Source organism: Chelonia mydas, chromosome 11, assembly GCF_015237465.2.
Source record: "Chelonia mydas isolate rCheMyd1 chromosome 11, rCheMyd1.pri.v2, whole genome shotgun sequence".
In the NCBI taxonomy this organism is placed as follows: Eukaryota; Metazoa; Chordata; order Testudines; family Cheloniidae; genus Chelonia; species Chelonia mydas.
In genome coordinates, this window is record NC_051251.2 from 71,840,434 (window position 1) to 71,867,258 (window position 26,825).

The 26,825-nt window shown below is 47.2% G+C and overlaps 1 pseudogene; it reads right to left on the reverse strand.

The window, feature by feature from the left end:
* The window catches only part of LOC102930936, a 149,865-nt pseudogene that overhangs the window by 30,483 nt on the left and 92,557 nt on the right, over positions 1-26,825 (reverse strand).

Sequence of the window (26,825 nt, forward strand, 5' to 3'; positions counted from 1 at the left end):
GAGGAATGGTTCCAAAAAATATGGAAGATCGCGGTTATGGCAAAAATAATATTCATTCATCGAGTACACCCACCAAAATAGACAGAGATACTGATATTTGGTTGCCATGTATACAATGCTCAGATATATTGCAAACTCATCTGTGAAAAACCTCCACCAATTGCATTGGATTGTCTTTTTGCAAAATTGATTACTATAATAGACCTGCTGTGGTTTGTTAATGAGCAAAGAGTGAATTGTTTTGCAGTTTAAGAAAATTCCTAGAAACAAAGGGTGAAATCCTGGCTCTAATGAAATCAATGGCAAATCTCTCATTGACTTCGACAGAGCCAGGATTTTGCCCCCCATAGCAATGGAAAGAAGTCAGTCCTCTAATGTGGTATTACCATGTCCTGTAGAGACACTGGGCAATGTCATTGCATTGTGTCTCTCTTCCTCAAAAAGTGATATGTTCATTTTTGTCATTGTAAATATTGCATTCATGGAACCTACCTGGCAATGATTTGTAAAATGGCTTATACTTTCTAAATAGACAGCTATTAAAAATATCAAGTCTTGGTCACCAGCACCCTGCATTTTCTTCTCAAATCCTTCACTCCTAACTCAGGTAAAGTCCCAGTGAAGTCAGCAGGAGTTGTGTGTGACTGTAGGAATTGCTCTGCTTCTACTTGTAATATATTTTACCCAAGTAGCGTACAGGACACCTGCAACTTGAGTAGTGAGAAATATTTCAGCCTTGTTTTGTAATCTCCAAGAGGAGCAGCATGCAGAATACTCTATGTCTGGCAAAAGAATGCAGGATTCCTGGTTGGTCTAAAGAAAATAATTACCTTATCTGTATGGAAAGAAAAGAGGAAGAAAAATCCATAATACCCTGAGAGAAAATTATTTCTGGTAAATTGTGATCAATTAATGACTGCTTTGTTCTGGTGTTAAAAAATGCCAGCACGTACAAGAAAAAAAAAAATTACAGCTTCAAGTCACACAAAAGGATTGCTTTCTCTATAAACAATGTGCTTTTAGCTTCTTGATGCTATTATTTAAACATTTGCACTTTGCAAGGGTGCCAAGAAAAATCAGACTCCCTTCAGTCAACTTGATTCAATGGTGGTGTCAACTGAACAGCTCAGGTTACTGACTGTTTGGAGTACTGTCTTTAGTTTGTCCTGCTTCTGGTTCTTTTTGTGCACAGTGAAGCAACAGTCAGATTTTCCAGGTTATAGAAACTTTTTATGGGAGCTAGTTTTAATCTTAAATGGTTTGATCTGTGTTCCAAAGGACTTTTGCTCTCGGAGTTGCTATATTAAGAGGCCGAAACTGTGCAAATTTGATCCTGTGCCTATTGAAGTGAACTGTAAAACTCCCATTGATTAGAATGCTGCAGGACTTTTTTACTGGTGACCCCTTTGACATAGCAAATCTCTGAGTGCAACCCCCCCTTATAAATTAAAAACACTTTTTAATATATTTAACACCATTATAAAAGCTGGAAGCAAAGCGAGGTTTGGGGTGGAGGTTGACAGCTCATGATCCCCCCATGTAATAACCTCACGACCCCCTGAAGGTCCCGACCCCCAGTTTGAGAACCCCTGGTCTATATGATCCATTATGTCTTCCACTTTTTGTCTCCCTCTCCCCCCGCCCAGTGCCCCAACTTTTCAGGATATAATGTTAAGCATGTTCTCCATGCTGACACAACTTCTATTGCCCTGAGGAATTTTTCTGAAATGAGGCCCCTGATGATAAGCAGCTGTTTATTAATTATTATTTGTATTACCATTTCCCCAAGATGATCCCTGCCCCAAAGAGCTTACAATCTAAGTAAATTCAGACTGTAATGCAGACTGTGCAATAACATTTAAATTACTATCATAGCTAAGGTATACTTTTAGAAAGCTTATTTCATGATCAGCTCTACATGAAATACAGTGAGCACCGTACACTTTGTATTCTGTGTTGAAATTGAAATAAATATATTTGAAAATGTAGAACTGATCATGAAACAATGATGGCTAATGGTTTTCAGACTGATTATACTTGTGACAGACCAGACCAGTAGGGTACAGGAGTCTCGTAGAAGGCAAATATACTGGCCACTGGATGAACAGTTTTCTGTTCCCTGAGTGACTAGAGCAGAAGCTGCCCTAGAGCAATCAGGAACCTGCTAGAACCAGTTAACACAGGCATGCTAATTAAAACACCTGGAGCCAATTAAGAATATACTAGAATCAATTATGACAGGCAGACTAATCAGGACACCTGGTTTAAAAAGGACCTCCCATCAGTTAGTGGAGGGCGTGCAAGGAGTGAGAAAGTGTGCTGCTGGAGGACTGAGGAGTACAAGTGTGATCAGGCTTCAGGAGGAAGATCCTGTTGTGAGGATAAAGAAGGTGCTTGGGGGAGGCCATGGGGAAGTAGCCCAGGGAGCTGTAGTTGTAGCGGTCATACAGGAGGCATAGACAGCTGCTATCCACAGGGCTCTGGGCTGGAACCCGGTGTAGAGGGCTGGCCTGGGTTCCCCCCCAACTCCTGATCGGACACAGGAGGAGTTGACCAGGTCTGTGAGCAACACCAGAAGGGAAGGTCTAATTTGGAAAGGGATCTGGCCTGTCCCTGACCCATTAGGTGGGACAACAGAGACTGTGGCGATTATTCTCCATTTCCCCCATGCTGGCCAGTGATGAGGTTAGCTGAGTGACTGGCAGGTTTGAGCCTCTAGCAGAAACAGCCAAACTGAGGGCTGCTGTGAACCTCTCAGGTGAGCAAATCCACCAAAAAGCGCAGGACCCACCAAAGTAGAGGAGGAAGTTTGTCACACACTGGATGAGTTAGCATAGGCGGGGGATACTGAATTCTTCTTGGGGTTCATATGCAGTGCAGGGAGTGGATTTTCAAAGTACTTATGAGAAGAACTGGATTCCAAATGCCTCAAGTGAAATAGAAAATCAAAGCACAGATTTAAGAAATGAAAGATCACGGGAGAGAAGAGATATTAACAGAGGGGTAAGAAATAAGAAAATCATCCTGTGGGTTAGGTTTGAATATGACAGCAGAGAGCATTGCAGGAGCAATACTGAAGGTCCTGAACTACTTAGATTTTAAATTCCTCCAGCATCAGCTCTCACAGCCTCACACTGCCTGGCCCAGCTCTGGGATTCCTCCTCCCGGTGTGCATGCTGATGCTATAGCAACTCAGCTAAGGGGTGATGGAACAGGTTGGGGGGCCAAGGGGTCATGGCCCCATCACTTTTTCCTGCCTTAAGGATGAGTGACAGGTGGGGAACAGGGGGTGGAGAGGAGCGAGAGGTGGGCCTTGGGGGAAGAGGCAGAGTGGGGCCTTCAGGCGGAGGGCAAGTGGGACCACGATCCAGGGCCCGATGCTCCCCCACTTCTACAAAGCTTCCAGCGGCGGCACTCCAAAGGCGGCCGGCTGGCACGCCTCCATCCTGCATTTCTTGCCCCCTGCATGGCTAGCCTTTTTTGAGGAGGCTTGGCTTCCCCAAGTCTCTCATATGTGCCACCCACATTTGTGACCCAGAACTGACAGGGCCAGACTGGAGCTACGAGTATCACAGTGGCTGTTCTGGCGAATTGTGAGTAGTACTTGTGGCAGAAGGGGAATGGGAAGAAAGGTGTAGCAGAAGTGTTCTGTCCAGGGGAGGAGGAGCCCATTGCCCTGTGAGTCCTCCCTTATTGCTCCGCTGGAATAATAGAGGGGCAAGTTCCAGGTCTGACAAGTGGCAAAGAGGTCCCACCAAGGGGTGCCCCAGTTCTCAAAGAGATACCGTAGTATGGTGACATCATGCAGTTCTCACTCGTGATTGAAGTAGAGAGTCTTGCTGAGTGCATCGGCCAGGGAATTCTAGGTGCCTGGGAGATACATGGCTTGAAGTGTTACGTGGTTTTTATGCACCAGTTCCAAAGGCAAAGAGACTCAAAAACAGAGGGAGGGTGACTTGGTGCCACCCTGCTGGTTGATGTACAACATAGCCATGAAGTTGTCGGAGAGCAGTTAAACATGGAAGGACTGAATGAGTGGGGGAAAGGCCTGACATGCTAAATGGACTGCTCAGAGCTCTAGCATGGTTATGTTCATCCTGACCTCCCATGGTATCCACACTCCCCGGGTCATGTGGTGGGTCCAGGGTGGGCTCCCCAACCCGTGAGGGAGGCATCTATTGTGATAGTGACCTGTGGTGTGGGAGGGACAAGGGGGGTGTCGATCATGACCTTGGAAGGATCTGCCCACCACGTGAGGGAGGCTAGCCCGGTCCGGGGAATTCTGGTCTGTGCTGGGTCTGTAGACAGAGAGGAGCCACATCTGAATCATAGAATATCAGGGTTGGAAGGGACCTCAGGAGGTCATCTAGTCCAACCCCCTGCTCAAAGCAGGACCAATCCCCAACTAAATCATCCCAGCCAGGGCTTTGTCAAGCCTGACCTTAAAAACTTCTAAGGAAAGAGATTCTACCACCTCCCTAGGTAACACATCCCAGTGTTTCACCACCCTCTTGATGAAAGTTTTTCCTAATATCCAACCTAAACCTCCCCCACTGCAACTTGAGGCAACGCATGTGGAGACTTGAGTGTGGTGTCACATAGAAGCAGGTAGCCATATGGCCAAGGAGAGAGAGAGAGAGAGAGAGAGACAGTGGCGGACCATGGTGTGGGGTCTGCGATGCAGGACGTCAGTGTTGTGATGTGGTCTGCTGGAAGGAAAGCTCTCACCATGACGGAGTCGAGACACTTTATTGGCACGTGTATCATCTGTATAGCTTTCAATTCTGATTTTGCTTCATTGATGCCAATAGCGTGTGAAGGACGAGGATTGCACAGGTTACTTCCTGGCGCGATAGCAGCAGGAGGAGCCAGTCGTTAAGGTAGGGGTATACTGAATGGCCAAAGTGGCACATTTCATAGAATCATAGAATCATAGAATATCAGGGTTGGAAGGGACCCCAGAAGGTCATCTAGTCCAACCCCCTGCTCAAAGCAGGACCAAGTCCCAGTTAAATCATCCCAGCCAGGGCTTTGTCAAGCCTGACCTTAAAAACCTCTAAGGAAGGAGATTCTACCACCTCCCTAGGTAACGCATTCCAGTGTTTCACCACCCTCTTAGTGAAAAAGTTTTTCCTAATATCCAATCTAAACCTCCCCCATTGCAACTTGAGACCATTACTCCTCGTTCTGTCATCTGCTACCATTGAGAACAGTCTAGAGCCATCCTCTTTGGAACCCCCTTTCAGGTAGTTGAAAGCAGCTATCAAATCCCCCCTCATTCTTCTCTTCTGCAGACTAAACAATCCCAGCTCCCTCAGCCTCTCCTCATAAGTCATGTGCTCTAGACCCCTAATCATTTTTGTTGCCCTTCGCTGGACTCTTTCCAATTTATCCACATCCTTCTTGTAGTGTGGGGCCCAAAACTGGACACAGTACTCCAGATGAGGCCTCACCAGTGTCGAATAGAGGGGAACGATCACGTCCCTCGATCTGCTCGCTATGCCCCTACTTATACATCCCAAAATGCCATTGGCCTTCTTGGCAACAAGGGCACACTGCTGACTCATATCCAGCTTCTCGTCCACTGTCACCCCTAGGTCCTTTTCCGCAGAACTGCTGCCTAGCCATTCGGTCCCTAGTCTGTAGCGGTGCATTGGGTTCTTCCGTCCTAAGTGCAGGACCCTGCACTTATCCTTATTGAACCTCATCAGATTTCTTTTGGCCCAATCCTCCAATTTGTCTAGGTCCTTCTGTATCCTATCCCTCCCCTCCAGCGTATCTACCACTCCTCCCAGTTTAGTATCATCCGCAAATTTGGGCTTCTATCACAGAGAAGACCTTTTTGAACACTTGTTGAGATGTCAATATACCAAACGGAAGGACCCAAAGGACCCACCTGGTAGCGTTGGTGTCCTTCCTGAAAATGGAGAAACTTGCAGTGGGCTGGGTGAACATCTACATGGAAGTGTGCCTTTCAAAATGAAGCACAAACCAGGCTCCCTGGGGGATGGAGGGAATAATTGATGCCAGTGTTACCATATGGAATTTGGACTTTCTGGTAAAGGTGTATAGCATCCGAAGACCTAGAATGGGGTGGTGCTCTCCGCCCTTTTTTGGGATGAAGTAGAGCGAGAAGGCGGCTCTTCTCTTGTATTGAGGTGGGACAGGCTCTATGGCCCCCTGGAAGAGCAGAGTGTCCACTTCTTGTTGGGGAAGTCTAGGGTGGGGTGTTGATGAGGTGAGAACCAGAAGAATTCTATGGTTTTCAAACAAAGCAAGAGGAGCTGGCAGATGGCTATGAGCAGCCTCGTGGAAGCAGGGATCTACCCTAAGTCACTCTCCTCTATAACATTTTGTTGCTTCTTTTCATTCCCAAGACTCCATCACAAAGGAATTCTGGAGGTGGGTTATTTGGTTTTGACATACAAGGGCAGAGGGAAAATGGCCAGCTCTCAAATTGCAACATTTAGCAGCCAAATTGGTTTTGGCAGAGACATGGCACCATTACTCCCAGCTGCGCATTCCCTCTCACCCACAGCCAACAAAGACATCAGTGGGCAGAAGATTATGAACTCCAGTTATGTCTAGTAAGGATGCTGCCGTGAAGACAAGTTTTGGTGCATAACAGAACCAAGTTCTGGAGCTGCCCAAGGAGTCTGCAGCATGGGTGCCAGAACAGAACAGTGGGGGCCAAGGGACCAGGGCCCTCCCACTTTTTGAAAGTGGGCAGGTCTGGTCCATCAACTTTTCACCATGGGCCAGCCCCCTTACCCCTCCTTCTCCCCTGAGGCCCTGCTCCCAATCAATATAAACTTTTTTTTGCAAGATGTAATGGCATTAATAGTTATAAGCCAGAGTGCATTTTCAGTATTACCTGCTCAAGCGTTGAAAAACCATGTGTCAGGACCCCCAAAATCAGGAGATTTTAAAATCATGATTTTCAAGCCAAAGAATACTTTTGAAGTTCATTCCATTTGCCTTCTGTTTTGTCGCTTTCTAAGGTCCATTTGGGTCACATTTTCAAGCTTTTCTTTGGAACCATTAACCTAGAAACATCTTTTAAAACTATGAAAGCTGAGAGTCCCACCTAATCACTTGACTCCAGGAGCTGGGGCTTTAAGAAAGTCTCCAAATATTGTGAAATATGATAAAATTGGGATAGTTGGCAATTCCTCCCAACACAGGATTTCAGAGGAGATATAACTTCTAGATGCTCTCCTTTTGGAATGGAAAATGTCCAGATTTTAAACATTCAGGAGTATATTTGCATATTAATGATCCTCCTTTTCTCTTGAAATTCTTTCTACAATAGCTACTAAAACATCTTCTCTCCAAATAGAGATCAGCAGAAGGTGGAGTCTGTAAAAGTGTATGGCTAAGAGTTAAATAAGAGCTTCAAGTTAGGCTCCTACACCCAGATATAGGTTCTAAAGCCCAGATTTGTAAAGCATCAATTTGGGTCCTAAAGCCCAGATTTTTAGAGATTTTTGGCATCACTTTGCTCAGTGTTGCAAGGCCTAAGCGACATAGGAGCCTGAGTCTCCTTGACAGGCTAAGCCAAAGCTTACACCTCTAACTTCACTCACTTGAAGTCCCATTCATCACAAAAAATTATGAGAGCTCTATTGGTGAGCTGTGACTGGTCAGATACAGTAACTTATAGGATTGTGTGTGCCCTCTGATTGGATGAGTGTACATTCAGGCTGACGTCAGAGTCCAAACCTATGGCCGTCAGCACTGAAAGCATGACCCTCTGCCACCTCAAGAGCAGGACTAAGTCCTTTAGTTTGAAGAGTTGCAGACTCAAATCTCTGGGAATCAGCTACTAGGATCCAGAATCAGGAAAGAATACAAATTGTACAGTGCTCACCTTTATATTTATTTTGATTACAAATATTTGCACTGTAAAAAACAAAAGAAATAGTATATTTCAATTCACCTAATACAAGTATTGTAGTGCAATATCTATCATGAAAGTTGAACTTACAAATGTAGAATTATGAACAAAAAAACTGCATTCAAAAATAAAAAAGTCCCTCAGTCCTACTTGAGCCAATTGCTCAGACAAACAAGTTTGGTTACAATTTGCAGGAGATAATACTGCCCACTTCTTGTTTATGTCACCTGAGAGAGAGAACAGGCATTCACATGGCACTGTTGTAGCTGGCGTTGCAAGATATTTACGTGCCAGATGCGCTAAAGATTCATATGTCCTTTCATGCTTCAACCACCATTCCAAAAGACATGCGTCCATGCTGATAGCATATCTGGCATGTAAATACCTTGCAACACCAGCTAAAAAAGTGCCACGCGAATGCCTGTTCTCACTTTCAGGTGACGTTGTAAATAAGAAGCAGTTAGCAGTATCTCCCATAAATGTAAACAAGCTTCTCTGTCTTAGCGATTGCCTGAACAAGTAGTAAGACTGAGTGGACTTGTAGGCTCTAAAGTTTTACATTGTTTTTGTTACATAAAATAAAACAATCTACATTTGTAAGTTACACTTTCATGATAAAAAGATTGCAGTGCAGTACTTGTATGAGGTGAATTGAAAAATACTATTTATCATTTTTACAGTGCAAATATTTGTAATAAAATATAAAGTGAGCAGTGTACACTTTGTATTCTGTGTTGTACTAGAAATCAACATAGTTGAAAATGTAGAAAAAAACATTCCAAAATATTTAAAATTTCAATTGGTATTCTATTGTTTAACAGTGCAATTAATCGTTTTTTAATCGCAGTTAATTTTTCAGTTAATCACGAGTTAACTGTGATTAATTGACAGCCCTAGTTATTATCCAGATATACTTATATATAGTAGTCTCTGTCATCCAAGGAGCTCCAAGCACTTTAAAGACTAATTAAGAGTGTCTTCACTGCAGAGTTAACTCAGGTGATTGGCACCCGGGTTGGCCTGGGCAAGGTGAGAGCAACCATGGTGCAAAGTCACACTGGCATTCCTGCATCCTCCCTGCTGCTGCACTTCCCTGTGTGTGTCACTAAGGCTTCCCTTGGGTTTTTGGTATGCAGTAACTGAGCTGCTCTGGGATTCTTTCCCAGTGAATTCTGGGAGAACTTGTCTGTTCATCTGGGGACACAAGAGGAATTGTGGAAAAGGCATTGGAGGACTACCAGCACTGAGCGACTTAGCCTGCGTCCTCACAGCTAAGTATGCAAGCTGCCCCCAACCTCTAGCCTACAGGCCAGCAAGCTTGGGTGTAAAGCACCACCCCACTTGGTTGAGAGGGCTTTGTGTGTGGACAGGATGGGGGCCAGGGGCAACACCTGGGTAAGAGCTCAAGTTAGCCCTGTGGCGAAGACAGACCCAAAAATCTCACAGCACTCAGAAACAACACTTGCATTAGACTCCCATCAGAGGCAGCTTACATGGGCAGCCCACTCCCCTCCCTGTGCCTCCATGCCCACACAGCTAATCAGTAGTGCAGGATTCAAAGTTGTGACTTGGCTATGGTGCATTCATCCATTGCACACCATCAGTTGAAGTGCAGGATATTTCTGGGCTTCAAATTGCCCTTCGCACTCTGGGTGCAGAGGGCTAGGATATAATACAGTACCTGGAGCAGCATGTCCCCTTCGGAGAACATTTCCCCATTGATCTGCAGATTCATCTGTCCATTCCCTCCAAGTACCCCAGGCTGATCTCCTCGTTGGCAGCTATTGCTCTGCACAGTGGCTGTGAGGAAGAGGGTGAGAGAGAACAGTGATATCAGCCAACAGTGAAGGCATCGCCACTCTTTTCCTTATTTCTCACATCTGGGGGCCTCACTTTCTTTCAGCTGCATCATGCTGCCTGCTTCAGGTGCTTCCAACCTGACTAATCCTGGTCAGAAAACACCTGGTGGAGCTGAAACACAAAACCTGGAGCTGAAAGGAGAGCTGGTGCAGAGAGGCTTTGGGCTCTGCCTGCCGCGGGGGCTTCACAGATAGCTAGCAATCCCCTGCCCAAGACATAAAGACCCCTCCCTGCTCCTTCTCATGTTCAAGCATCTTTTACCACTTGAGTTCCAGCCAGGATCTGAAGCAGAAGAGCTAAAACATGACAAGACAAATGGGAGTTAGACAGTAAACTCTCATTGACTTTAATTGGACCTTACAGAGCTTCCAGAAAGTTCCAGTGAGAGGGGCAGTAGGACAGCTGTTTCAGCCTGGCCTCCTATGGAGTTATGGTGGTGATTCTAATGGCTTTTTAGTCCACTACAGGTCAGTGACTGTAGGAACCTTTAGACATCAGGTTTGTGGAGAAAGGCCTAGCTGGGATGGGCTCACTGGGGTGAGAAAAATGTTGGCAGGATGGGCTAGGAATGTGGAACCGTGGCACCATCTTCAGAAGGCATTTAGGTCACATCTTTTGTAGTACCTTATTACTGAAGAGTGTAAAATAAAGTAGACTGGTTCCTAGAGACTCTAAGCTGTGATGGACACCACAAAGATGACTTTAGATGACCATTTATATTATGGTAGTGCCAAGTGGTCCTATTGTGCTAGGCTCTGTACACCCCTCCCAGTCCTTGCCCCAGAGAGCTTCCAATTTAAATATAAGATGAGAGAAAACAGGTGGATTCAATGCACGCTAGAAATGAGATGATTAGGAACATAAGCCATGGTCACAGTACACCAGCTGCCTAACTCTGAAGCGATACCTACAGAACACAGAGATGTTGCACTGAGTGACTCAAAAGGAGTTTGTTTGCTTTTTAAAGCACAAGACTAGGAGCTAGGAGACCTGGGTTCAATTCCCAGCTCTGCCACAGACTTCCCATGTGGCCATGAGCAAATCATGTAGTTCTTCTGTGATTTAGCATTCTCACCTGTAAAATGGGTGTAGTATTTACCTAGCTAACAGGGTTGGATGTGTGGCTGAATTAACCAATGTGTGCAAAGCATCCTGGGAGCCACTGTGGCCTGCAATGACAACACTGGTATTGCAACTGCTCCTGAGTACATCAGAGGAGTCAAAGCACAAGCATCAAGCTCATCTCTGATACACTTAGAGCTCCCATAGGACCAAAGGCTCAATCAGCATGTTCTGGATCAAAGGAAACAGCGGGCTGCTAAGTGACACAGTCTCTGGGAGTGGATGTTCATGTCTGTCCAATGAGGGAAAATCTGCATCTAAAATTAATTGGGTCTTATAAGTGATACGTATCAATACCTGCAGCTCTACAAGTGCCTTTCATCCCAACATGCTTTACAAGCTGTGCTGGGATTACTTCACCTGCTACTGAAGTAATAAGAGTAGTATTTCATACCTACCATCTACTGAATAGCAGCCAGTCCAGAGGTGGAACGTGTCAGCTCTTTAATAGTGCACAAACACCAGTACATTACAGTTTGGGCCAAAAAGGGAAGAGTATCCTATTCAATGTGTGTTTGAGAGACGGAGTGCGGTGGGAGAGAATTTTAAGTTTGTTGAATGTAGGTGCCAGAATTGGACCCCTGAGCAAAGCAATCTTTTCAAATAGTTACAATAGATCTTTAATGACCACCAGTGAGTTATACCCTTGGGATTTGCTTTTAGATCCCAACTAATGCAGGGCGCCTCTGTAACCCACACACCTCCTGGGTGTGATGCTCTGTCCCCTCTAGTGGTACTGAGACTACTTAGACATTAAAAAGAGTCTCCTACAGCCTTAGCTAACAGCCATGTGGCTTTTAGCTCACGCAGTAGAGGCTCATGTACAAAGGTACCAGGTTCAATCCTGCCTGCCGCCGCCTGGGGTCTATCAGTGTTACACCTCCACCAAACACTGTACCATTTACTAGATCACTGGTGCCATTCCTAGGCTTTCCTCATAAGTTTCCCAGGCTCAACCTTTGGTACTGTGAGTGAGAGCTCAGTAGGGAGCCATATTTGCCCAAGACCAACAAGCACATTCTATTGGTTCCATCTTCCTGTGCCCCTCGCTCTCTCTTTACTACCACCTGACATTGCTGTTTTCCTTGGTTTACCCATCTCCACCACCGTGCATTGCATTGGCAGGCTTGCTTGCTGCACTAGGAAATACCATGGTCCCTGGAAGCTGGCATCCCCGGTTCCTTTGTTTGGAGTTGCACTTTCACTGCAAAGACAGGATCTTTGATCTCCCATTATTTTGCGAGAGGTTCCCACCTTTGAGCATTGCTAGCTGGCGTCATTGTGGCTGGCTGCATTGCGTAATTAAATGATACCACCCAACAAAGGTACTTTTGTGGTTTGGGAGAGGATTTGGATCATTGTTCATTTCATTCGCCCATCATTGCTAGTTCTCATTAATTACAGGCCCTCAAGGTAGACTGTGGTGAACTTTGTTATTTCTGTGTGAGCTCTTTCCACATGGGAAGAGATAAAAGAAACAGTGGTTTCAAGTTCGCACAGATTGGCATGGTGACTGCGTTGCCATCTAGATATTTTTCATGGACTGCTCTAGCTGTGCTTAAGCCTACTTCACTGAACTTCATATCACGCTGAAAAACTTGCCCTAGTCTAGGTCAATCACAGCTCCAGAATGAACTGCTTTTCAAACATGGGCAAGAATCTTACCCAGAGGTCAAACAATGCCCAATGACTATTGAATACCATGAAAAAGAAAGGCAAGAGAGGTTGGCCTAGTGCATTATGGGTCTAATTCTTAGCATCCACCAGGGCCGAAACTGCCCTGGACATAAGTTAGAGCAAGAGCCGCACAGTGCCATGTGCTGCTGACCTGCCCTGTCTTAGCCTGCCTACCTCCTGCACTGGAGTTTGTGAGGTGGCAGTGTAAGGCTGCTTATGGCAGTCCTACACGGTGCCCAGGCCAGAGAAATTCTCTTCCAGACCTCACAGCATCTCCACAGTCCTTAGCTGCCGGGTGCGGATCTGAATCTCTCGCTGTGTTTAAATACCTTCGTGGAGCTCTGTTTAGGTACAGAGCCTAAGAACAGGAGAAAGATCTTTATTGTCTGGCTCACCACACTCACCCCAGCTTAGCAACAGCTTTTGTGAGTCTTACTGCTAGCTGCAGGTGCAAAGAGCAACTAGGGACAATGGGAACCTGCTCATGTGATGAAAACACAACCAAGACCCTCCCTGACTTCACAGGGAGTTTGCATGCATAAGGTGCCTGGATTAGGCACTCAAAGGGTATATGAGAAGAGGCACAAGCTATCCACTGCCCCCCAACCCCCTTGAATGATCCTGCCCCAGGGAAGCCTTTCCTAAATAAGACTGGGGAGGAATTTCTTCGTGGGGGGTGGTTCTAGTTTGCTTTGCTCTTTGAAGTTGAATCTCTCCAGGGCATCTCACAGTGGATGCCTGCCTGTGTCCGCTCCAAGCATAAATACACCTATTGTTCAAGAAAGGAAGCCTTGTTCCTGAAGGTATCACATTAGCGCTGCTGGGGGCTAGCTGCTACTGGGCATTGCCAATATGCTGCAGAAACTCTCACCTTTGGTCAGTAGCTGAACTCCAACCCAGCTCAGCAGGGATCATACATTTTTCCCACCTAGTAAGTGGTCAGGAGCCTGGGCACCATGGGGCTCATCTCCAGGTGTTATAAACTAACTACTACACGTAGTGGACTAAGCAGAGGCACCAACAATTGCTCCTGGACACTGAGCTACTGCTCTGAGCCCCAGAGAAAATGCCCCCCAGATCAGCACGGTGCAAAGTAAAGTAATGCACATTGGAAAACAATCCCAACAATACATATAAAATGATGGGGTCTAAATTAGCTGTTACCACTCAAGAAAGAGACCTGGGAGTTATTGTGGATAGTTCTCCAAAATCATCCACTCAATGTGCAGCAGCAGTCAAAAAAAACAAACAGAATGTTGGGAATCATTAAGAAAGGGATAGATAATAAGACAGAAAATATCATGTTGCCTCTATCCATGGTATGCCTACATCACTGTGTGCAGATGTGGTCGCCCCATCTCAAAAAAATATACAGTGGAATTGGAAAAGGGCAACAAAAATGATTAGGGGTATGGAACAGCTTCCATATGAGGAGCGATTAATAAGACTGGGACTTTTCAGCTTGGAAAAGAGACAACTAAGGGGGGATATGATACAGGTCTATAAAATCATGAGGGATGTGGAGAAAGTAAATAAGGAAGTGTTATTTACTCTCTAACACAAAAATGAGGGGTCATCAAATGAAGGTGCAGGTTTAAAAAACAAAACAAAAGTAAGTATTTCTTCACACAACGCAGAGTCAACTTGTGGAATTCCTTGCCAGAGGATGTTGTGAAGGCCCAGACTATAACAGGGTTAAAAAAAGAACTAGATAAGTCTATCAATGGTGATTAGACAGGCTTGGCAGAGATGCAAAATGATGCTCTGAAGTGACCCTAGCCTCTGTTTGCCAGAAGCTAGGAATAGGCGACAGGGGATGGTGATCACTTGATGATCACCTGTTCTGTTCATTCCCTCTGAAGCATCACTTCTGGAAGACAGGATACTGAACTAGATGGACCTTTGGTCTGACCCAGTATGGCTATTCTTATGTTCTTATGACTGGGTGTCCTGGCAGGCCAGTGTGTGAGAGAAGCCTGCAATCCTGCTGCCTTGTAGATAAACAGAGAACTTCACTCATCAGGGCTCTGAAGCCAGTGCCTTTCACCAGTGCTAAATCCACACCACAAAGCTCATGCAAATCACTGACAATTATGCAAATTGTCTCATGGACTAATTGGCATAGAATGACACACACGGAGCTGTGCAGAACTTGGCAGCCATGTCCTTGCCGATCTCCAAACTAGGATCATGCAGCTGCCTGGGTGAATAAAAGACAGACCATTCTGAGTGTATTGCATAGAACTAGCTTTGATCTCTGCCACAGAAACAAAAGTGCCATTTCCTGCCTGCCTGCCAGTGCTCTCTTGCTTTGCAACCGAGGCAGTTGGATTAGAAGATAACAGTATATACTTGCAGCAGGCGTCAGTAGATTACAGGGCACATGACTAAAACAAAAGATGGACATCTAAGTTTAATACAAAACTGAGCTAGAAAAGAAGTGATGATCTCATGGTGGGAGCACAAAAGAAAATTATGAAAGTCAGAGCATTTTCAAACCAGACCACTTCAATTCCACTGCTGCCCAAATTGCCCCTAAGAATACAGTGTGCGAAGGAACAGAAGGCAAAGCATTTTCTGTGGATTTCTTCACTGACACTTTAATACCCACTAAAAAGCAGAGATTTCAGGCGCCTACATTTCTGGGTCCTTTGCTGCAGAAGAGGAAGAGACACGTGTGCTTGGCAGAAGAAAGAAGGCTGGAGAATTTTGCTGGAGAAGCTCTGGTGGTCCTCAGAATGCTACCTGGATTTCTGACCTGAGAATAGAGCAGCAGATTTGATTTGTTTCCCATCCTGCTTGCTTTAAAAGCTATGGATCTTCTCGGTTTTTCCCCGTGTTTTAGCAATCTCTCAGCACAACTCTGAGGAACCAGCTTCTTCCCTTTCCTGACTTCCCTCCAGCTGCAGTCACAAGTAAAGGTCATAGTAGTTTTGAGGGGATGGGAGGGACGGCCCTTAAGATCACATGATTTATAGGACCATAGTCCCCAATCAAAACCCCAGTGTGCTAGGTGCTGTACAGACAAGTGCATGTCTACATGTCCAAGATGTTGCACCAGACAGGTGGAGAGGAGGTGGTTTGCTAGGATGAGGTTAAAAGAACAGAGCTGAGCAGAAAAGCAGAAGTCACTTGCCTAACCAATGCCAGACTGTAGAGACTTGGAGGCAAATCTGACTTCCCGCTGCCTTCCCCTGAGCTGCTATGGTGGTTGTGTCCTCCAGAACAGTCAGAGCACTCCAGCCACACCCCCCACCCACACTGGGGAGTGTGAAGGAGTGGGAGAGGGCAGTCACTATGAGTCCCTGAAGACCTGGCATGGCCCTTCTTTTCAGGGCCTGTCTTGGGATTTCTGGAGGTTTGGGAACCCTCCCCCCCTCCAGTGTTTTCTCCCAGCTCGTTTGCAGATTGGCCATCCGAGGGAGTCACCGCCTGGTGAAACTGACAGCAGGTTGGCTGAGTGGATGTGGGCCTTCAGACCTATTCTTCACTAGGGCTATTACATGTTGTCACTTTACCCTGAGGTCTCCCACCGACTTCCCCCAAGGCTGAGCTAACCCTTCCCAGAGGTGAACCTGGCTGGAGTCAGAGGCTGGCTCTGTCCTGTGGTAGATCTGGGAGAGGTGGGCTTACAAACAGCACAGCCATGGCAAGGGAAAGCAGGCGGTTAAATACAGACAGCAAGGCAGGCTGGTGCAGTAAAGGAGAAAAGACAGGAAGGGCAGGAGGGAGTCAGCATGTCTCTACTTGTTACTTGTCCCTGACCGCCACCAAAACCACTGTCCCATGGCCCTTTCCACCTCCCCACTATAGGGAGGCCTAGTTTTTCCCCTTTGAAAAATCTGGTTGCCCATGCACAGCCTGTCTTGCATAAACAAGCCACAGCATCTGAGTCACTGCAAACTCTCAGAGGTCAGATGTCCATTGGTCAGCAGCAGCACTTGGCTGACCAGACCTGCCTCTAAGTCAGTACATCCTAAACTCTTGGAAGAAGTGACCCTCAGAAGAAACGTAACAGTGAGACTGGCCAACATGGGCCCCCCCCAAACCCAGAACTCTTTGCTCGCATGCATTTGGCTTAGCTTGGCTTTCTTATTCCGTGCCACGCTGTCATTCAGCACATGGTTCATAGAATATCAGGGTTGGAAGGGACCTCAGGAGGTCATCTAGTCCAATCCCCTGCTCAAAGCAGGACCGATCCCCGACTAAATCATCCCAGCCAGGGCTTTGTCAAGCCTGACCTTAAAAACTTCTAGGGAAGGAGATTCCACCACCTCCCTAGGTAACGCATTCCAGTGTTTCACCACCCTCCTAGTGAAAAAGTTTTTCCTAATATCCAACCTAAACCTCCCCCACTGCAACTTGAGACCATTACTCCTTGTCCTGTCATCAGCTACCACTGAGAACAGTCTAGATCCATCCTCTTTAGAGCCCCCTTTCAGGTATAGAATCATAGAATATCAGGGTTGGAAGGGACCCCAGAAGGTCATCTAGTCCAACCCCCTGCTCGAAGCAGGACCAAGTCCCAGTTAAATCATCCCAGCCAGGGCTGTGTCAAGCCTGACCTTAAAAACCTCTAAGGAAGGAGATTCTACCACCTCCCTAGGTAACGCATTCCAGTGTTTCACCACCCTCCTAGTGAAAAAGTTTTTCCTAATATCCAATCTAAACCTCCCCCATTGCAACTTGAGACCATTACTCCTCGTTCTGTCATCTGCTACCATTGAGAACAGTCTAGAGCCATCCTCTTTGGAACCCCCTTTCAGGTAGTTGAAAGCAGCTATCAAATCCCCCCTCATTCTTCTCTTCTGCAGACTAAACAATCCCAGCTCCCTCAGCCTCTCCTCATAAGTCATGTGCTCTAGACCCCTAATCATTTTTGTTGCCCTTCGCTGGACTCTCTCCAATTTATCCACATCCTTCTTGTAGTGTGGGGCCCAAAACTGGACACAGTACTCCAGATGAGGCCTCACCAGTGTCGAATAGAGGGGAACGATCACGTCCCTCGATCTGCTGGCAATGCCCCTACTTATACATCCCAAAATGCCATTGGCCTTCTTGGCAACAAGGGCACACTGCTGACTCATATCCAGCTTCTCGTCCACTGTCACCCCTAGGTCCTTTTCCGCAGAACTGCTGCCTAGCCATTCGGTCCCTAGTCTGTAGCGGTGCATTGGATTCTTCCATCCTAAGTGCAGGACCCTGCACTTATCCTTATTAAACCTCATCAGATTTCTTTTGGCCCAATCCTCCAATTTGTCTAGGTCCTTCTGTATCCTATCCCTCCCCTCCAGCGTATCTACCACTCCTCCCAGTTTAGTATCATCCGCAAATTTGCTGAGAGTGCAATCCACACCATCCTCCAGATCATTTATAAAGATATTGAACAAAAGCGGCCCCAGGACCGACCCCTGGGGCACTCCACTTGACACCGGCTGCCAACTAGACATGGAGCCATTGATCACTACCCGTTGAGCCCGACAATCTAGCCAGCTTTCTACCCACCGTATAGTGCATTCATCCAGCCCATACTTCCTTAACTTGCTGACAAGAATACTGTGGGAGACCGTGTCAAAAGCTTTGCTAAAGTCAAGAAACAATACATCCACTGCTTTCCCTTCATCCACAGAACCAGTAATCTCATCATAAAAGGCGATTAGATTAGTCAGGCATGACCTTCCCTTGGTGAATCCATGCTGACTGTTCCTGATCACTTTCCTCTCATGTAAGTGCTTCAGGATTGATTCTTTGAGGACCTGTTCCATGATTTTTCCAGGGACTGAGGTGAGGCTGACTGGCCTGTAGTTCCCAGGATCCTCCTTCTTCCCTTTTTTAAAGATTGGCACTACATTAGCCTTTTTCCAGTCATCCGGGACTTCCCCCGTTCGCCACGAGTTTTCAAAGATAATGGCCAAGGGCTCTGCAATCACAGCCGCCAACTCCTTCAGCACTCTCGGATGCAACTCGTCCGGCCCCATGGACTTGTGCACGTCCAGCTTTTCTAAATAGTCCCTAACCACCTCTATCTCCACAGAGGGCTGGCCATCTCTTCCCCATTCTGTGATGCCCAGCGCAGCAGTCTGGGAGCTGACCTTGTTAGTGAAAACAGAGGCAAAAAAAGCATTGAGCACATTAGCTTTTTCCACATCCTCTGTCACTAGGTTGCCTCCCTCATTCAGTAAGGGGCCCACACTTTCCTTGGCTTTCTTCTTGTTGCCAACATACCTGAAGAAACCCTTCTTGTTACTCTTGACATCTCTTGCTAGCTGCAGCTCCAGGTGCGATTTGGCCCTCCTGATATCTTTCCTACATGCCCGAGCAATATTTTTATACTCTTCCCTGGTCATATGTCCAACCTTCCACTTCTTGTAAGCTTCTTTTTTATGTTTAAGATCCGCTAGGATTTCACCATTAAGCCAAGCTGGTCGCCTGCCATATTTACTATTCTTTCGACTCATCGGGATGGTTTGTCCCTGTAACCTCAACAGGGATTCCTTGAAATACAGCCAGCTCTCCTGGACTCCCTTCCCCTTCATGTTAGTCCCCCAGGGGATCCTGGCCATCTGTTCCCTGAGGGAGTCGAAGTCTGCTTTCCTGAAGTCCAGGGTCCGTATCCTGCTGCTTACCTTTCTTCCCTGCGTCAGGATCCTGAACTCAACCAACTCATGGTCACTGCCTCCCAGATTCCCATCCACTTTTGCTTCCCCCACTAATTCTACCCGGTTTGTGAGCAGCAGGTCAAGAAAAGCGCCCCCCCTAGTTGGCTCCCCTAGCACTTGCGCCAGGAAATTGTCCCCTACGCTTTCCAAAAACTTCCTGGATTGTCTATGCACCGCTGTATTGCTCTCCCAGCAGATATCAGGAAAATTAAAGTCACCCATGAGAATCAGGGCATGCGATCTAGTAGCTTCCGTGAGTTGCCGGAAGAAAGCCTCATCCACCTCATCCCCCTGGTCCGGTGGTCTATAGCAGACTCCCACCACGACATCACTCTTGTTGCACACACTTCTAAACTTAATCCAGAGACACTCAGGTTTTTCCACAGTTTCGTACCGGAGCTCTGAGCAGTCATACTGCTCCCTTACATACAGTGCTACTCCCCCACCTTTTCTGCCCTGCCTGTCCTTCCTGAACAGTTTATAACCATCCATGACTGTACTCCAGTCATGTGAGTTATCCCACCAAGTCTCTGTTATTCCAATCACGTCATAGTTCCTTGACATCACCAGGACCTCCAGTTCTCCCTGCTTGTTTCCAAGGCTTTGTGCATTTGTATATAAGCACTTGAGATAACCTGTTGATCGCCCCTCATTCCCAGTATGAGGCAGGAGCCCTCCCCTCACAGACATTCCTGCCTGTGCTTCCTCCCGGTATCCCGCTTTCCCACTTACCTCAGGGCTTTGGTCTCCTTCCCCCGGTGAACCTAGTTTAAAGCCCTCCTCACTAGGTTAGCCAGCCTGCTGGCAAAGATGCTCTTCCCTCTCTTCGTAAGATGGAGCCCGTCTCTGCCCAGCACTCCTCCTTCATGGAACACCATCCCATGGTCAAAGAATCCAAAGCCTTCTCTCCGACACCACTTGCGTAGCCATTCGTTGACTTCCACGATTCGACGGTCCCTACCCAGGCCTTTTCCTTCCACGGGGAGGATGGACGAGAACACCACTTGCGCCTCCAACTCCTTTATCCTTCTTCCCAGAGCCACGTAGTCCGCAGTGATCCGCTCAAGGTCATTCTTGGCAGTATCATTGGTGCCCACGTGGAGAAGCAGGAAGGGGTAGCGATCCGAGGGCTTGATGAGTCTCGGCAGTCTCTCCGTCACATCGCGAATCTTAGCCCCTGGCAAGCAGCAGACTTCTCGGTTTTCCCGGTCAGGGCGGCAGATAGATGACTCAGTCCCCCGGAGGAGAGAGTCCCCGACCACCACCACCCGCCTTCTCCTCTTGGGAGTGGTGGTCGTGGAACCCCCAACCTCAGGACATCGCATCTCATGCCTTCCAACCAGCGGAGTCTCCTTCTGCTTTCTCCCCCCAGACATATCATCTGGTCCACTCTCCGCAATGGTACCTGTGGAGAGAACATGAAAGCGGTTAGTTACCTGTGTCTGTGTTACTGGAACCCGGACATTCCGCTTACCTCTTCTGGAGGTCACATGTTGCCAAGCTTCTTCACTGGCCTCTTGGCTCCTCTGTGCAACCTGCTCTATATCTTTAGAGCTTTGTGCCCCTAGAAGCCTATCCTGAGTTTTGTCCAGAAAATCCTCAGTTTCTCGTATACAATGCAGGGTCGTTATCTGTTGCTCCAGACCTTCAATCTTCTCTTCCAATATGGAGACCAGCTTGCACTTTGTACAGACAAAGTCGCTTCTGTCCTGTGGAAGAAAGACAAACATGGCACATCCAGTGCAGGTCACAACAGCTGAACCCCCCCCCTTCCATATCACCTACCTACTATGAGCTTCCTCAGAGACGTTTGCAAGATGTAAGCCTCACTGGGCTCACTCCAGGCGAACTCCCAGGCAAACTCCTGCTGTGAGCTGCTCTGCTGTCCCCGCTGCTCAGCTGGTTCGCTGCCGCTCAGCTGGTTCGCTGCCGCTCAGCTGGTTCGCTGCCGCTCAGCTGGTTCGCGAGGCTCTGGCTATTTTTAAACAGCCAGGCTTCCCTGACGCAGGTAGTTGAAAGCAGCTATCAAATCCCCCCTCATTCTTCTCTTCCGCAGACTAAACAATCCCAGTTCCCTCAGCCTCTCCTCATAACTCATGTGTTCCAGTGCCTAATCATTTTTGATGCACTCTGCTGGACGTTTTCCAATTTTTCCATATCCTTCCTGCAGTGTGGGGCCCAAAACTGGACACAGTACTCCAGATGAGGCCTCACCAATGTCGAATAGAGGGGAACGATCACGTCCCTCGATCTGCTGGCAATGCCCCTACATATACATCCCAAAATGCCATTGGCCTTCTTGGCAACAAGGGCACACTGTTGACTCATATCCAGCTTCTTGTCCACTGTAACCCCTAGGTCCTTTTCTGCAGAACTGCTGCCGAGCCATTCGGTCCCTAGTCTGTAGCGGTGCATGGGATTCTTCCGTCCTAAGTGCAGGACTCTGCACTTGTCCTTGTTGAACCTCATCAGATTTCTTTTGGCCCAATCCTCTAATTTGTCTAGGTCCCTCTGTATCCTATCCCTACCCTCCAGCATATCTACCTGTCCTCCCAGTTTAGTGTCATCTGCAAACTTGCTGAGGGTGCAATCCACACCATCCTCCAGATCATTTATGAAGATATTGAACAAAACCGGCCCCAGGACTGACCCTTTGGGCACTCCACTTGATACTGGCTGCCAACTAGACATGGAGCCATTGATCACTACCAGCTGAGCCCGACAATCTAGCCAACTTTCTATCCACCTTATAGTCCATTCATCCAGCCCATACTACTTTAACTTGCTGGCAGGAATACTGTGGGAGACCGTGTCAAAAGCTTTGCTAAAGTCAAGGAACAACACATCCACCACTTTCCCCTCATCCACAGAGCCAGTTATCTTGTCATAGAAGGCAATTAGATTAGTCAGGCATGACTTGCCCTTGGTGAATCCATGCTGACTGTTCCTGATCACTTTCCCCTCCTCTAAGTGCTTCAGAATTGATTCCTTGAGGACCTGCTCCATGATTTTTCCAGGGATGAGGTGAGGCTGATTGGCCTGTAGTTCCCAGGATCCTCCTTCTTCCCTTTTTTAAAGATGGGCAGTACATTAGCCTTTTTCCAGTCGTCCGGGACTTCCCCCGATCGCCATGAGTTTTCACAGATAATGGCCAATGGCTCTGCAATCATATCCACCAACTCTTTTAGCACTCTCGGATGCAGCGCATCCGGCCCCATGGACTTGTGCTCGTCCAGCTTTTCTAAATAGTCCTGAACAACTTCTTTCTCCAGAGAGAGGGCTGGTCACCTCCTCCCCATGCTGTGCTGCCCAGTGCAGTAGTCTGGGAGCTGACCTTGTTCGTGAAGACAGAGGCAAAAAAAGCATTGAGTACATTTGCTTTTTCCACATCCTCTGTCATAAGTTGCCTCCCTCATTCAGTAAGGGGCCCACATTTTCCTTGACTTTCTTCTTGTTGCTAACATACCTGAAGAAACCCTTCTTGCTACTCTTAACATCTCTTGCTAGCTGCAACTCCAGGTGTGATTTGGCCTTCCTGATTTCACTCCTGCATGCCTGAGCAATATTTTTATAGTCTTCCACTTCTTGTAAGCTTCTTTTTTGTGTTTAACATCAGCAAGGATTTCATTGTTGAGCCAAGCTGGTCACCTGCCATATTTACTATTCTTTCTACACATTGGGATGGTTTGTCCCTGTAACCTCAATAGGGATTCTTTAAAATACAGCCAGCTCTCCTGGACTCCTTTCCCCCCCCATGTGATTCTCCCATCAGTTCCCAGAGGGAGTCAAAGTCTGCTTTTCTGAAGTCCAGGGTCCGTATTCTGCTGCTCTCCTTTCTTCCCTGTGTCAGGATCCTGAACTCGACCATCTCGTGGTCACTGCCTCCCAGGTTCCCATCCACTTTTGCTTCCCCTACTAATTCTTCCCGGTTTGTGAGCAGCAGGTCAAGAAGAGCTCTGACCCTAGTTGGTTCCTCCAGCACTTGCACCAGGAAATTGTCCCCTACAATTTTCAAACTTCTTGGATTGTCTGTGCACCGCTGTATTGCTTTCCCAGTGGATATCAGGGTGATTGAAGTCTCCCATAAGAACCAGGGCCTGTGATCTAGTAACTTCCGTTAGTTGCCGGAAGAAAGCCTTGTCCACTTCATCCCCCTGGTCCGGTGGTCTATAGCAGACTCCCACCACGACATCACCCTTGTTGCTCACACTTCTAAACTTAATCCAGAGACACTCAGGTTTTTCTGCAGTTTCATACTTAAGGGAGCAGTATGACTGCTCAGAGCTCACATACAATGCAACTCCCCCACCTTTTCTGCCCTGCCTGTCCTTCCTGAACAGTTTATATCCATCCATGACAATACTCCAGTCATGTGAGTTATCCCACCAAGTCTCTGTTATTCCAATCACATCATAATTCCTTGACTGTGCCAGGACTTCCAGTTCTCCCTGCTTGTTTCCCAGGCTTCTTGCATTTGTGTATAGGCACTTGAGATAACTTGCTGATTGTCCCTCTTTCTCAGTATGAGGCAGGAGCCCTGCCCTCTCACGCGCTCCTGCTTCCTCCCGGTATCCCACTTCCCCACTTACCTCAGGGCTTTGGTCTCCTTCCCCCAGTGAACCTAGTTTAAAGCCCTCCTTACTAGGTTAGCCAGCCTGCTTGCGAAGATGCTCTTCCCTCTCTTCGTTAGGTGGAGCCCGTCTCTGCCTAGCACTCCTCCTTCATGGAACACCATCCCATGGTCAAAGAATCCAAAGCCTTCTCTCCGACACCACCTGTGTAGCCATTCATTGATTTCCATGATTCAACGGTCTCTATCCAGGCCTTTTCCTTCCACGGGGAGGATGGACGAGAAGACCACTTGGTTGTGATGAGCAAGGATCAAACAGCAGTGCAGAGCTGTTATGGAATTAGTGCTGGATAGTGAAAGAAAATAAGAGACCTAAGTCTCTCCAAGTGGAATTTGCAGAAAGTTCATCCGTGACACAAAACGCTGCTGATGGGAAGAAATTCCCAAAGGCCTGCTATTTTGGGAACTCCCAGATGCTTCATGCAAGTTGAAATAACAAGAGTCCCTTACAGAGCTGCACTGTTTTCATTCAGTGACTGTCTGGTTAACAACCTGGGGGCTTTATGTTGTACATAGCCAACTGCAGACTGCCTCTTAGGGTTACTAGCATTGCCTTTGCTAGTAGAAGCTAAATCTCCAAGGTGGTTACGGCACCGTCAGCTTTAATAACTGACCTAGTTAAAAGGAAAAATCAGCATCTCAAGTTTCAGGGTAATCCATTTCACATTTAAGTACCCCAGCTCCTATGCAGCAGTCAGAGAATCCTTTGATTGATTGACAAGTACAGCTCCAGCAAATCCAGACTCCAAGTCTCAGCAAAGTCTTAGCTCTTAATTCCCAGATCAAGAGAGTTTCCTCAGTTCCCCTTTACAGTCTCGGCCTGTCTGTGTTTTGAATCTTGCAGTTCCAAAATTCCTCACATGCCAGGACCAAGGAGACCTACTGTCCTGCCCTCCTTCCCAACCCCACTCAGGCTGATGTTTTACTCCTATGAATGCAAACAAAGATTGGGCTGGGTCATGTCTGCTGTGAGTCTGAAGGAGTTCTCCCACCACTGGTCTCACTCCAGTGCAGTTCCATGGGTATTAGCAACAGTACAAGCATTAGTTAGATGGGCCACCAGTGATCTTACCACCTGTTGGTCTCGACCTTCTCTGAGCAGAATCAGGTGACATGGGGGTAACAATGCAGGTGGCTGGTCTACGCTCACATGGCCAAGATTGCCAGGCCAATGATGGAAGAATTCCTGACAGGCCTCACTGTAGACACGGCCTCTGTGAGTCTCACTGGCAGCTCAGGGTGGATATTCACAAGCTCTCAGCATTGGCCTAACTCTGCTCCCACTGAGGTCAATGGAAGCAAGCTCAAGTCAAGGATGAGTTGCTTCTGAAAACCGCACTCCATCCTCTTCTTTCAGGTCTTTCTTCTGAGCATTTACTCTGATCCCCAGCTGCCCCCCAAACACTTCCCAACTCACTTGTGTTGCACAAATGGACAGATAAAGTACATGGGCAACTAAGAGTGCCCCCTTCTGGGATAACAAAGTCCCATCGGACAAGCTGTCCAGACACTGTCTCAGGCAGTCTCCTCTTCCAGCTCCAGGTCTGAAGGCAGCAGTGCAGAAGTAAGGGTGGCAATCCCACACCATGCCATCCTTCTGCGCTGCTGCTGGAAGCAGCTCTGCCTTCAGAGCTGGGCTCCTGGCCAGCAGCCGCTGTTCTCCAGAGGCAGAAATAAGGGTGGCAGTATCACAACCCCCGCTTACAGTAACCTTGCGACCCTGCCCACATACTCCTTTTTGGATCAGGACCCCTTAAAATTACAATTCCATGAAATTTATGATTTTTTAAATCTTGTGACTGAAATTTACCAAAATGGACTGAATTTGGTAGGGCCCTACTTACACCTGATGGCTTAGGAAGGGTATTTTGATACTTATTTTACTATAGTAAATAAAAATATTAATCCTAATCAACTTTATATATTTTATGCCCAAAGTGCCAAACTGGTGAAGAAAGCCCTCTAAATAAATTTAAATAGGATGCTGAAGTAACCCTGTATCAATGCAAAATGTACATCATTCATCACTGACACAGTGACCTCTAGTGCCCTGGGGAGGATCGCCTTTGAATGGAGTTCCCCACGGCAACTCTGCTAAAATCCAATCCTGTGCCTGCCTTGGGGCCTCATGCCCCCCGTGATAAGAAAATCCTGTCTACATGAGGTGGCTGAACTGGCTTTGAGCTGGTCAGGACACAGAAGATGGGCACTGAAGCCACACTTCCTAAGGATGCAGGGCACAGTGCAAAGCTACCTCAGCATGGAGACGGAATTCCTGTCAGAATGGCCTGCGCTTGAACATCTGGGGTGAAAGGTTAACTTTGAAGACGTGCACAATTCAGCTCCCTGAGCCATGTGCCGCTGGTGACTGAAACAAAGCAGTGTGCCCAAAGGTGGCAGCCAAAATAAGGCTTATGAACAAGAGAGTCCTTGTGCCTCCAAACGGTTCAGAGCAATGACTCTGCATGTGCACTTTCAGGCAAGTCGGGACACCTGATAATCAAGGGAGCTGCATCCCCAGGCAGAACATCTAACCCACTTTCCATTAGCACAGAGACCTCCAGCACAATGGCTGCTTTTGTAGAATTATGTCCCAAGCAGCTGCTTTGCACCAAAGAATGTTTGTTGCAAGGATTATTTCTTCACTTAGAAATGGCCAATCACAGACTGCACATGAAAGAACGCGCTAGGATTTATAAAAGGTTCTGTCATTTTCCCTCAGGGCAGGATGGAACAATACACCCACTGTGTTCTGTACAATGCACATGAGATTTAACGTAGCTCCCAGAGGAGGAAAGAAAATTAATTTGTTCTCCTCAAAGTTGCTCTGTTCAAAGGCCTCACGGAAAGGCAGCAGAGTGAATGCCATCAAAACCCAAACAGTCCAGGCTCAGCTTTCCTCAGGAACCCACACTTTGAACAGACCGAGGGGTTCTGGCATTCATTTCTACCTTCCCTCATTTCCCTGTTTGGCACCCTG